The following is a 12,631-nucleotide window of genomic DNA, read 5'->3' as shown; positions in this document are numbered from 1 at the left end:
ATATCATAAAGAATCAATGTTAAATATAATTCAATAAAGAGTGTAACCTAAAAAGTAAATCGTTTTTTATACCATTCAATCTAATGAACATATTTTTAAAGTATTAAAATTAACACGATAAGGTTAGAAATAAAATTATTCAATAATTTACTGTGTGTAGTTACTTTTGACGATCTTAACATGTCAAAAGACGAAAGGGGAAAGAGATACATTACTACGTTTAACCTTGGTAGTGCCGAACTCTCGGTGCTCGGGGGTACTCGGATGCTCGGGGGTACTCGGGTGCTCGGAAGTACTCGGGTATTCGATGCTCGGTGCTCGGTACTCTGTTGTTTTCTTTTGTTTTCAACTGTTTCTTTTTTATTTTCATCTCGAGAATTTCCTAGAAATTTATGAATACATTTGACTACCTGGAAGTCGAATGTTTGTATACTTTTTCTTTCTTTCTCGTTTTCTCTTTCTGTTGCACTTCTTTTTGCTTTAAAATAAAGTGATAGATTTACCTCGATAGTTTAGTCATTACCCCGATGTAAAAGGAAGCACGATTCTTAGATTGAGTATATGTATTCATATTGGATTCTCCCAACGCTTGGAAAACTAAAATAAATAAGAAATAAAATTACATTAGTACAATATTAAGAAAATCAAATATATGAGAGTACGTATACGAGTTACCTATACTTATGTATATATGCCTATATATATATATATATATATATATATATATGTATGTGACAGAAATCAAATTTAATACGATATACGATTTTTGAATACGTAATTATGAAAAATAATTAATTGGAACATTATTAGAGATGATAAAAAGTATTGATACCATGAGAAAAAGATAAAAATTAGACGAAATATTATAAGTTAGCCTTGGTGAGATATGGCGGGAAACCGAGAAATGTCGGACAATTATATTTTCACGGATATCTTTCGAAATTTGTATTTTTCAGTTTTGAAAACACTCACGTATAAAAATCATGCTTTTAGTTATCGTTTAATATATAATTTAAAGGTTTAAACGTTAGAAAAAATCTTTTAATTACCTGATATCAACGGACGACCAAATCTGCTGCAACTACTATAGATGACAAATTCAAAATGGTGGTCACTTCTCCTTCGCGGTACGTTGGTGATAGATTGCTGACGTTTCATTGGCTAATTAGCTGATTTGTTATTTCGGACTTGAAATGACCAATCATAAGATTCATCACGCACACAAGCTTAACCACCACACGTACGTATAACTCGTTTTTCTCCTACAACAACGTTAAATTCCACATAATATAATTTATTTATAAACAATATTTTAACAATAATGAATAAAAATAAAGATAATGTTAACACTGTGAAAACATTATCGAATCGTATAGAAGAACACAACCGTACAAAAGAGAATCGTCCGTTTATATAGAAATGCATAAAACAATTGATATCTTTCTCTCAGGCATGCCACCCTAAATTATATCGATAAATAAAAAATTCGCGGGAATGATCTGCATTATCGATTAATTACTGACGCGCTAAATTCAATATTTTCTAATACACTTTACTTATATTACAGCATAATTTAACACTCGAAGTCATCACTGCTCATGAACAATAAAATAATTACGTTAGAATAGATAAAATAATAAAATCTGTACGTTATAATATTGAATTTTCTTTATTAGAATTATAATTACTGTTGCACATGCTCGAAATAAAACAAAAAGAAATATAAACAGCTTTCTAATTAATGTTTTGTTTTAGAGAACAATGGGTCAGTATAGAAGTGAATTTCGAAGAGGAAGGTACTCCGAAAATATATTTCGTAATTTTAAACAATAATCGATACTTCTATCGATTAATTAACAATTATTTTAATATTCTAATACATCCTTCTTATATTACAGAATAATTTAACACTTGGAATCTCATCACTGCGCATGAACAATAAAATAATTACGTTAGGATGAAAAGAATGTTAAAATTGGAACGTTATAATATTGAATTTTCTTTATTAGAATTTTAATTACCGTTGTAGAAATAATCAACATAAGAAAAATCATAAACAACTTTCTAATCAAAGTTTTGTTTTAGAGAACAATGGGTCAGTCCATAAGTAAATTTCAAAGAGGAAGGTACTCTGAGAATATATTTCGTACTTTTAAACAATAATCGATACTTCTATCGATTCATTAGCAATTATTTTAATATTCTAATACACCCTTCTTATATTACAGCATAATTTAATACTCGAAGTAATCACTGCTCATGAACAATAAATAAATTACATTAGAATAAAGAGATTGTTAAAATTGAAACGTTATAATATTGAATTTTCTTTATTAGAATTTTAATTACCGTTGCACACATGATCAACATATATGAAGTCATATAAACAACTTTCTAATCAAAGTTTTGTTTTAGAAAACAATGGGTCAGTCCATAAGTAAATTTCGAAGAGGAAGGTACTCCGAGAATATATTTCGTACTTTTAAACAATAATCGATACTTCTATCGATTAATTAACAATTATTTTAATATTCTAATACACTCTACTTATATTACAGGAAATTTTTAACCTCAGAGTCATCACTGCGCATGAACAATAAAATAATTACGTTAGGATGAAAAGAATGTTAAAATTGGAACGTTACAATATTGAATTTTCTTTATTAGAATTTTAATTACCGTTGTAGAAATAATCAACATAAGAAAAATCATAAACAACTTTCTAATCAATGTTTTGTTTTAGAGAACAACAGCTCAGTCTATTAGTGCATTTCGAAGAGGAAGGTACTCCGAAAATATATTCCGTACTTTTAAACAATAAGTGATACTTCTATCGATTAATTAACAATTATTTTAATATTCTAATACATCCTTCTTATATTACAGAATAATTTAACACTTGAAGTCATCACTGCTCATGAACAATAAAATACTTACTTTAGAATAAATAAAATAATAAAATCTGTACGTTATAATATTGAATTTTCTTTATTAGAATTATAATTACGGTTGCACACATGATCAACATATATGAATTCATATAAACAACTTTCTAATCAATGTTTTGTTTTAGAGAACAACAGCTCAGTCTATTAGTGCATTTCGAAGAGGAAGGTACTCCGAAAATATATTCCGTACTTTTAAACAATAAGTGATACTTCTATCGATTAATTAACAATTATTTTAATATTCTAATACATCCTTCTTATATTACAGAATAATTTAACACTTGAAGTCATCACTGCTCATGAACAATAAAATACTTACTTTAGAATAAATAAAATAATAAAATCTGTACGTTATAATATTGAATTTTCTTTATTAGAATTATAATTACCGTTGCACACATGATCAACATATATGAAGTCATATAAACAACTTTCTAATCAATGTTTTGTTTTAGAAAACAATGGGTCAGTCCATAAGTAAATTTCGAAGAGGAAGGTACTCCGAGAATATATTTCGTACTTTTAAACAATAATCGATACTTCTATCGATTAATTAACAATTATTTTAATATTCTAATACACTCTACTTATATTACAGGAAATTTTTAACCTCAGAGTCATCACTGCGCATGAACAATAAAATAATTACGTTAGAATGAAAAGAATGTTAAAATTCAAACGTTATAATCTTGAATTTTCTTTATTAGAATTTTAATTACCGTTGTAGAAATAATCAACATAAGAAAAATCATAAACAACTTTCTAATCAATGTTTTGTTTTAGAGAACAACAGCTCAGTCTGTTAGTGCATTTCGAAGAGGAAGGTACTCCGAAAATATATTCCGTACTTTTAAACAATAAGTGATACTTCTATCGATTAATTAACAATTATTTTAATATTCTAATACATCCTTCTTATATTACAGAATAATTTAACACTTGAAGTCATCACTGCTCATGAACAATAAAATACTTACTTTAGAATAAATAAAATAATAAAATCTGTACGTTATAATATTGAATTTTCTTTATTAGAATTATAATTACGGTTGCACACATGATCAACATATATGAATTCATATAAACAACTTTCTAATCAATGTTTTGTTTTAGAGAACAACAGCTCAGTCTATTAGTGCATTTCGAAGAGGAAGGTACTCCGAGAATATATTTCGTACTTTTAAACAATAATCGATAGTTCTATCGATTAATTAACAATTATTTTAATATTCTAATACACTCTACTTATATTACAGGAAATTTTTAACCTCAGAGTCATCACTGCGCATGAACAATAAAATAATTACGTTAGAATGAAAAGAATGTTAAAATTCAAACGTTATAATCTTGAATTTTCTTTATTAGAATTTTAATTACCGTTGCAGAAATAATCAACATAAGAAAAATCATAAACAACTTTCTAATCAAAGTTTTGTTTTAGAGAACAACAGCTCAGTCTATTAGTGCATTTCGAAGAGGAAGGTACTCCGAAAATATATTTCGTACTTTTAAATAATTATCGATACTTCCATCGATTAATTAACAATTATTTTATTACTCTAACACACTTTACTTATATTACAGCATAATTTACACTCGTAGTCATTACTGCGCAGGAACAATAAATTAATTACATTAGAATAAATAAAAAAATAAAATCTGTACGTTATAATCTTGAATTTTCTTTATTAGAATTATAATTACCGTTGGACACATGCTCAACATAAAAACATGTCATATAAACAACTTTCTAATCAATGTTTTGTTTTAGAGAATAACAGCTCAGTCTATTAGTGCATTTGGAAGAGGAAGGTACTCCGAAAATATATTCCGTAATTTTAAATAGTAATCGATACTTCTATCGATTAATTAACAATTATTTTAATATTCTAATACATCCTTCTTATATTACAGAATAATTTAACACTTGAAGTCATCACTGCTCATGAACAATAAGATACTTACTTTAGAATACATGAAATAATAAAATCTGTACGTTATAATATTGAATTTTCTTTCTTAGAATTATAATTACCGTTGCAGAAATAATCAACATAAGAAAAATCATAAACAACTTTCTAATCAATGTTTTGTTTTAGAGAACAACAGCTCAGTCTATTAGTGCATTTCGAAGAGGAAGGTACTCCGAAAATATATTTCGTACTTTTAAATAATTATCGATACTTCTATCGATTATTTAACAATTATTTCATTATTTTAATATACTTTAATTATTTTTCAGATTGTTTCAACGCATATACATTGGTTTAATCGTTACATACACATTAACTTACTGTGAATAGAAAATAATTTTAATATGAATTAATTTTTTCAGTTTATCAGATAACTGTCTTCAACTTGATTGCGTTCCTAGATCGGAAGGTAATATAATATACTCCAATTACTTACATTGCAAATAAAATTGTATTAATATTGATTAAAAATTTTTGTTTCAGAAGTGGTTTAATGGGTAGCGGGTAAATTTTTTGTTCGTAAAGGGTGGTACCATTTACAAATAAAGAATTTACTTCAGGGATGCGACCCTGCCCACGCGAGCCATGATTCTATCTTACTCCCAAGGATAGAATCATGTTCATTTAACTTTTAAGCTGGAACTACCGTCTTATTTTTTCTTTTTTTCTTTTTTGGCTTTTTGATATGCATAGATAGATATGCATTTAGCATGGGAAACTGAAGCTTCATTGTAAGGGAAAACATCTTCCGCTAATTGTTAGACGGACCCAAGGATTCTTTTCCGTAAGTTCGCAATAGTATACGGTGTTGGACTGAACATTTAGTGTAGGTTTCTCCTAAATTTAGAGTCAGTGGACTAGTCCAATCGGGGGGAAACCACTTAAAAAAAAAATCGTGAAAAGTTCCGCTTTAAAAGTAATACCTATCCCCCCTTTTTCCTATCCCTTTTATGTTTTAACTCTTTTTTATCCCTTTGTTTTCTGTTGCAGATTGAACTATGGTAAGGAAACGGCCACAAGTGGACCAAAGGAGGACCATGAAGGAACAAGAAGTGAACTTGGTAATATGGGATAGTATAAATTAATTACTTCTATAAATAAAATGAAAATTTGCATCTTTATATAATTCTCCTTTTAGCGTCGAACGTGTTTGATAATTATTTTTAATGTATTTTCTTTACTTATAGATTCCATGATTCAACTTATAATTGTATACTCTTTTTAATTATTATACTTTATTTTATGGAGATTGAAAATTATGTATATAAATGTATATCGATTGTATTTCTATAAGTTGAAGTTATTCTAGGGTGTGTTAGTTTTAAGTATCATCGATGATTTTATTGAATTTCTTTTCAGATTACACTCCTTGTCTTTCATTTTGTATTTTTTAATATTGAAATTTTTCTCTGGTATTTTCGATAATAATTTTAACGATTTTTCGGATGGTACTCTTATGGTGGGGCCTAAGAGTTAGGTTCATTCTTTTGAATTATATTCGGATGCGAGCATCTTCAGGATGCACATCCCTCGTGGGTCTTCAGAAGCGGTTACCTCCTCGTGGTTAGACCTGGGCAATGGTATTTTACTTTCCATGTAATGTTTAACATATTTTGATATGTTTTACTTTCCATTGCAAGTAAAATCCAGCCAAAGACCGCTTACCATAAACATTATAATTGTAATTAGTTTCTGTAATTTTCCAATGAACATATTTCTATTCCTTTCCTTGGCTCCTCCTATCCATTTCATCTCCAGAAACTAATTACCTTATAATGATTTTTAATAACTTTTATAATGTTACAGTCATTAAACTGATAAAACAAGAAATCTTTTATTGTAATATTTATTTTATTTAATTTCAGGATAAAATTATTTTTGTTATATTGAAAATATTTTATTTTCTAATGCAGGTTTCTACTATCTCACAATATGTCGATTTAAACAAGTCTGCAATTGAAAGGAAATATCATACCTTTCTAAAGATAATTTTTTTGCAGAGAACAACGGCTCAGTCTTTAATTGTATTTCGAAGACGAAGGTACTTCGAGAATATATTACGTTCTTTTAAACAATAATTGATACTTCCATCGATTAATTAACAATTATTTTATTACTCTAATACACTCCACTTATATTACAGCATAATTTACACTCGTAGTCATTACTGCGCATGAACAATAAATTAATTACATTAGAATAAATAAAACAATAAAATCTGTACGTTATAATCTTGAATTTTCTTTATTAGAATTATAATTACCGTTGGACACATGCTCAACATAAAAACATGTCATATAAACAACTTTCTAATTAATGTTTTGTTCTAGAGAACAACGGCTCAGTCTATAAGTGAATTTCGAAGAGGAAGGTACTCCGAAAATATATTTCGTACTTTTAAATAATTATCGATACTTCCATCGATTAATTAACAATTATTTTATTACTCTAATACCCTCCACTTATATTACAGCACAATTTACACTCGTAGTCATTACTGCGCAGGAACAATAAATTAATTACATTAGAATAAATAAAACAATAAAATCTGTACGTTATAATATTGAATTTTCTTTATTAGAATTTAAATTACCGTTGCACACATGATCAACATATATGAAGTAATATAAACAACTTTCTAATCAATGTTTTGTTTTAGAGAACAACAGCTCAGTCTATTAGTGCATTTCGAAGAGGAAGGTACTCCGAAAATATATTCCGTACTTTTAAACAATAAGTGATACTTCTATCGATTAATTAACAATTATTTTAATATTCTAATACATCCTTCTTATATTACAGAATAATTTAACACTTGAAATCATCACTGCTCATGAACAATAAAATACATACTTTAGAATAAATAAAATAAAATCTGTACGTTATAATATTGAATTTTCTTTATTAGAATTATAATTACCGTTGCAGAAATAATCAACATAAGAAAAATCATAAACAACTTTCTAATCAATGTTTTGTTTTAGAGAACAACAGCTCAGTCTATTAGTGCATTTCGAAGAGGAAGGTACTCCGAAAATATATTTCGTACTTTTAAATAATTATCGATACTTCTATCGATTAATTAACAATTATTTTAATATTCTAATACACTCTACTTATATTACAGCATGATTTAACATTTGATGTCATCACTGTTCATGAACAATAAAATAATTACTTTAGAATAAATAAAATAATAACATCTGTACGTTATAATATTGAATTTTCTTTATTAGAATTATAATTACCGTTGGACACATGCTCAACATAAAAACATGTCATATAAACAACTTTCTAATTAATGTTTTGTTATAGAGAACAACTGCTCAGTCTATTAGTGCATTTCGAAGAGGAAGGTACTCCGTAAATATATCCCGTACTTTTAAATAATAATCGATACTTCTATCGATTATTTAACAATTATTTCATTATTTTAATATACTTTAATTATTTTTCAGATTGTTTCAACGCATATACATTGGTTTAATCGTTACATACACATTAACTTACTGTGAATAGAAAATAATTTTAATATGAATTAATTTTTTCAGTTTATCAGATAACTGTCTTCAACTTGATTGCGTTCCTAGATCGGAAGGTAATATAATATACTCCAATTACTTACATTGCAAATAAAATTGTATTAATATTCATTAAAAATTTCTGTTTCAGAAGTGGTTTAATGGGTAGCGGGTAAATTTTTTGTTCGTAAAGGGTGGTACCATTTACAAATAAAGAATTTACTTCAGGGATGCGACCCTGCCCACGCGAGCCATGATTCTATCTTACTCCCAAAGATAAAATCATGTTCATTTAACTTTTAAGCTGGAACTACCGTCTTTTTTTTCTTTTTTTCTTTTTTGATATGCATAGATAGATATGCATTTAGCATGGGAAACTGAAGCTTCATTGTAAGGGAAAACATCTTCCGCTAATTGTTAGACGGACCCAAGGATTCTTTTCCGTAAGTTCGCAATAGTATACGGTGTTGGACTGAACATTTAGTGTAGGTTTCTCCTAAATTTAGAGTCAGTGGACTAGTCCAATCGGGGGGAAACCACTTTAAAAAAAAATCGTGAAAAGTTCCGCTTTAAAAGTTATACCTATCCCCCCTTTTTCCTATCCCTTTTATGTTTTAACTTTTTTTTATCCCTTTGTTTTCTGTTGCAGATTGGACTATGGTAAGGAAACGACCACAGGTGGACCAAAGGAGGACCAAAAAGGAACAAGAAGTGGACTTGGTAATGTAGGATAGTATAAAATAATTATTTGTATAAATAAAATGAAAATTTGTATCTTTATATAATTCTCTTTGTAGCATTGCACATGTGTGATCATTATTTTTAATGTATTTTCTTTATTTATAAGTTCCTTGGAACAACTCCTAATTGTATACTCTTTTTAATTATTATACTTTATTTTATGTTGATTGAAAATTTTGTATGTGAATGTATATAGATTGTATTTCTATAAGTTGAAGTTATTCCAGGGTGTTTTAGCTTTAAGTATCATCGATGATTCTATTGAATTTCTTTTCAGATTATACTCCTTGTTTATCTCATTTTATATTTTTTAGTATTGAAATTTTTCTCTGGTATTTTCGATAATAATTTTAACGATTTTTCGGATGGTACTCTTATGGTGGGGCCTAAGAGTTAGGTTCATTCTTTTGAATTATATTCGGATGCGAGCATCTTCAGGATGCACATCCCTCGTGGGTCTTCAGAAGCGGTTACCTCCTCGTGGTTAGACCTGGGCAATGGATATTACTTTCCATGTAATGTTTGTCATATTTTAATATGATATACATTCTATGGCAAGTGAAATCTAGCTAAAGACTGCTTATCATTAATATTATAATAATAATTGGTTTCTTTCATTTTCCTAATTAATACCATATTCACATTCCTCTCATTACTTTCCCTTAAATATTCCTTTCATATTATATTTTACATAATAATACTCGATTTATTTTGTAGTAACTTTAATCATGTACATTCTTTCAGTCGATTTTTTGACGTGTAGTGCGGTCGGTTTAAAACACGTCTCGGTCGTGGTCGCGTTCGCGTTTGTAATAAAAAACTTTATTATAGTTTTTTATTTTCGTTACCGTCTACTGATCATCGTCATCTTTAAGGGTAGGAGACCCATCGGGCATTCATCACAGAAGACTACAAGTAAGTATAATTTTTCTATCAAACATTTTGATGTTAGTTTCAAAGTGATTTTATATTATGACGATGATATTAATAGTTCTTTTTCATTTTTCTGTTTCAGAGTACCATTGCAATCGTGCGTGTTGGCAATGAAGGGATCGTTTGCTTGCATCGTTGAACAAGAATCGCGAATTAGAGTCAGTGTTTGTTCGTCGTATATAAAAATGTCGGTTTTGTTCGGGTAAAGAAACTCCGAAAGTTTCTTTTATTCGATTTAAACGCGCGCGCATCGTCATCCTAAGGGTAGGAGACCCATCGGGCATTCATCACTGAAGATATAAGGTAAATTAATTTTGATATTAAACATTTAATTGAATAATTACTTATAATTTTGAAATGATAACAATGATTCTAATCGTTTTGTACTTTTTTCTTATTTCAGAAGGGTAAGCAGTGTGAGTGTTTGAATTTTTTGACTGCGTGCAATGCAGTTAATAAAAATTAGAGTCAGTGTTTGTTCGAATAATTAAAGTAAAATTGAATCGCGAAGTAGATTCAGTGCCGTGTTCGCGATAAGAAACACGTAAAGTTTCTCCGTCGTTTGAACCGTCTACAGCATCGTCATCTTTAAAGGTAGGATACCTGTCAGGCATCATCTAAAAAGATGAAAAGGTAAGTTAACTTTTCTATTAAACATTTCTTCAATAATTTTATATGATTTTTAAATGATAACAATGATTCTAATCGTTTCGTTTTTCTGTTTTTTGTTCACAGGTAAGACGTGTGTCGGGTTTTGATATTTCAACTGTTCGGTATGCAGTTGTAAAAGTAGAGTCAGTGTTTGTTCGAATAATTAAAATTAAATTTTTATCGCGAAATAGAGTCATTGTTTGTTCTTTTATATTATATTATTTTTATATCACGGATTTAGAATCATCTATAACTGCGAGCAATGCAGTTAATTACAATAGTGTATTTGTTCGTTTAAAGTTGTTTTTTTTTTATTTATAACAGTCGTACAGACTGTTCGCGAAAGTAGAGTCAGTGAAGTGACCGGGAGTGAAATTTTCTTGTGTTTGTATTTGACTGCGTGCAATGCAGTTTTTTAAAGTAGAGTCAGTGTTTGTTCGATTAATTAACAAGTACAATTTTGATCGCGAAGTAGAGTCAGTGATCGGGCGGGCGTGTATAAATTAAATTCAAATCATACGCGTATGTAGAGTCAGTGTTGTTCGCCGTATAAGAAAAATTTCGGTTTCGCGATAAGAAACTTATCTATAGTTTCTTATATTCGTTTATCGCGTTATTAGAATCACGCGAGTGAGTGAGTGAGTGCAAGGAAAAGTGCATCAAGGAATTATCCAATGGACCTGGTGGACGAGGGATGCAGCTGGGACCATTTTCTACGAGGTAGGAGTGTTTTGGAGCCATCGCAGAACTTCTGAAACCGTGAGTTTGTATTTAAAGTCCCTCCGGTGCTCAATCATGCCGAGGATGAAAGGTCCGAATCGGCACGAGCTACTGGTTGTAATTTTTACCAAAAAAATTATTGACGAGCACATGAGTTTATACCAAAAAAGGATTATTCCTTTTTTGGAATGGCTCATGAAACTGTATATTTCATTGTATGTATGTTTCATTAGTTTAGGATAGGTCTTCTTGTCTTATCGGCTAAATTCATTTTAATTTACAGTGCAAATTACTTAAATGCACTTTTATTTTTTATTACGTGTTTGATTCGGGTTTTAGTAGTGGTGAAATCGAGTATTAATTTACTCGATTTCGTACCAATAAAGCATGTAATAAATTTCTTACATGCATTGCTTCGTAATTAGTATATTTAATCGTGATTAATTTCGATATTATAAATAAATGAGCAAGAAGACAAACCCCTTTCGCGAACGGATAGACTCTGGCAATTAAGTGGCGGCTATAAAAAGCCCAGTTCTTTAATTAGAACAGCCAACTGAATCAAAGGAGTCGTCCGAGGTTTTTTAATTATTTTCAATTTTTAATATCTTTCTTTTTTTTTGAAAGTCTTAAAGACTTGTAGAGTCATAGTCCGCTTAGATTTATTTGAGAATATATATTTTATTGTATTAATCAATTTTTAGATTAGGATTTTCAGCAACTAATATACTAATACCCCCTTTTCTCCCCCCTATGCATTCTTCGTTCTCATTTATGCGTGTTACCCAGGTGTTACACGTATGGGTGAGAAAAAGTTTGCATGGGTTATTAGTTTATAAGTTTTCCTTTGGCGGCTGTCATTGTGCTAGTGATTGCACGGTGTACATTGCACCTGTGTGTGCGTGGTAGGTGGTGCATTGTACATTGTTCGCGATACGTGTAATACCGCGTATTTTTGAAAAAGTTATTCAAATAAAAATAACTTGTAGAGTCACGCGTGCGATAAGAATTTTTATTTATTTTTTTTAATAATCGTTTTGCATAGTAGAGTCACCCACATTTATTTGTGGAAACATACACGTATATAACTAGTATGCATATATATATACTAGTGTATACTTGTATTTTTGCAGTAGTTTTATTT

At 29.2% G+C, this 12,631-nt stretch overlaps 1 long non-coding RNA gene across 1 annotated transcript; it reads right to left on the bottom strand.

Moving 5' to 3' along the window:
* Window positions 1-232: 232 nt before the first annotated feature.
* Window positions 233-1,251, bottom strand: LOC149033289 (uncharacterized). The gene is made up of 3 exons (XR_016179034.1): window positions 1,050-1,251; window positions 504-597; window positions 233-382 (listed from the first exon to the last, which is right to left on the bottom strand). It is a non-coding gene; the product is annotated as an uncharacterized LOC149033289 (long non-coding RNA).
* Between the last annotated feature and the right edge of the window lie 11,380 nt (window positions 1,252-12,631).

This window comes from Polistes dominula, unplaced genomic scaffold (assembly GCF_049000335.1).
Source record: "Polistes dominula isolate Pdom_NZ unplaced genomic scaffold, Pdom_raw_medaka contig_49, whole genome shotgun sequence".
Classification (NCBI taxonomy): Eukaryota; Metazoa; Arthropoda; class Insecta; order Hymenoptera; family Vespidae; genus Polistes; species Polistes dominula.
Note: the sequence above shows the minus strand (reverse complement) of the source record. Positions and strands in the feature narration are given on the sequence as shown.